The sequence below is a fragment of the Neolamprologus multifasciatus genome, chromosome 10 (assembly GCF_963576455.1).
Source record: "Neolamprologus multifasciatus chromosome 10, fNeoMul1.2, whole genome shotgun sequence".
NCBI lineage: Eukaryota > Metazoa > Chordata > Actinopteri > Cichliformes > Cichlidae > Neolamprologus > Neolamprologus multifasciatus.
The window spans coordinates 32725748-32727166 of NC_140448.1; the positions used below are offsets into that span (position 1 = coordinate 32725748).

The 1419-nt window shown below is 46.5% G+C and overlaps 1 protein-coding gene across 1 annotated transcript in view; it reads right to left on the reverse strand.

The window, feature by feature from the left end:
• Window positions 1-979, reverse strand: part of LOC146510589 (odorant receptor 131-2-like) — a 2277-nt gene extending 1298 nt beyond the window's left edge. The window contains exon 1 of the mRNA XM_085174039.1: window positions 1-979. This exon is cut by the window's left edge and continues 1298 nt beyond it. The gene's annotated coding sequence lies outside the window, so the exon portion shown is untranslated.
• Between the last annotated feature and the right edge of the window lie 440 nt (window positions 980-1419).

The following is a 1419-nucleotide window of genomic DNA, read 5'->3' on the forward strand; positions in this document are numbered from 1 at the left end:
ACACAAAAAAGTATTCCAACATTTAAAACAGAAAGATCCACAAAGCTCTTTTCAGGTCATCCTCCTCCTGCAGGAAATTAATAGGTTAGAGGGCTGTGGTTGTGTATATACGCTCTGTAGTCACACCTTTTCATGTGACTATCACATGTCTGCATTATTTTTTTCCAGTTTACTTACAACCCCCCTCCTCGCCCCAGGGACATGATAACTTGAACATTATAGTATAGGAGTAATACATTAATAGCCTATAGTTGATTCCATATTGTTTAAAGTCAAAGGAGCTTGCAAAGAAAAGCGTCTGGACTTCTTTAAGTTGCTTGAAGACGTTTCACCTCTCATCCAAGAAGCTTCTTCAGTTCACTGGTGGAGAGTCCCAGATTTAAACTCAGTGGGTGTTTCCCCCCAAAGAGGGACAAAGGAACCCCTGATGATCCTCTAATCACATGAGCCGAGGTATGAAACTGGGTGTGGGTCCCAATCAGCCAGGGTTTCAGGTGAGTTCATTGTGAAACCTGGCCCCACCCTATCATGCGAATTCCTGAGGTCAGATGGCCCAGGATGTGAGTGGGCGTTAAGTCGTCTGGGGAGGGAACTCAAAACTGGATTATAGATGGCAGAGAGTTGGTGTCGTAAACCACCGCCTCTGTTCAAAGATGGTCGCTCACAGTGGACATAGATGGCTTCTTTCACTCCTCTTTCAAACCATCTGTCCTCTCTGTCCAAAATGTGAACATTGGCATCCTCAAAAGAGTGTCCTTTATCCTTAAGATGCAGATGGACTGCTGAGTCTCTTCCTGTGGAGGTGGCTCTTTTGTGTTGTGTCATGCGCTTGTGAAGTGGCTGTTTGGTCTCTCCAATGTAGAGGTCTGGGCATTCCTCGCTGCACTGTACAGCATACACCACATTGTTCAAGTCTGTGTTTTGGAGTTTTGTCTTTCGGGTGAACCAGTTTGTGTCTGAGTGTGTTGCTGGGTCTGAAGTACATCAGCATGACATCCCTTCAGGGTCTGAAGGGATGTCATGCTTGGAGAAAACCCTCCTGAGTTTCTCTGATACACCGGCTACATAGGGGATGACAATGTTGTTGCGTCTGTCCTTCTTATCCTCCCTCGCTGGTGTCTGATCTTCTTTTCTGTGCCTCTTTGCTGACTTTATGAACGCCCATTTAGGATAGTCGCACGTTTTGAGTGCTTCCTTTACATGTGTGTGTTCCTTCTTTTTCCCTTCAGGCTTAGAGGGAACATGTTCTGCCCGGTGGTGTAGGGTCCTAATTACTCCAGGTTTGTGTTCCAGAGGGTGATGGGAGTCAAACAGGAGGTACTGGTCCGTGTGTGTGGGCTTCCGGTAAACTTCGATGTTGAGGTTGCCATTCTCTTCAATGTGCACAGCGCAGTCCAGGAAAGGCAAACAGTCGTCCTT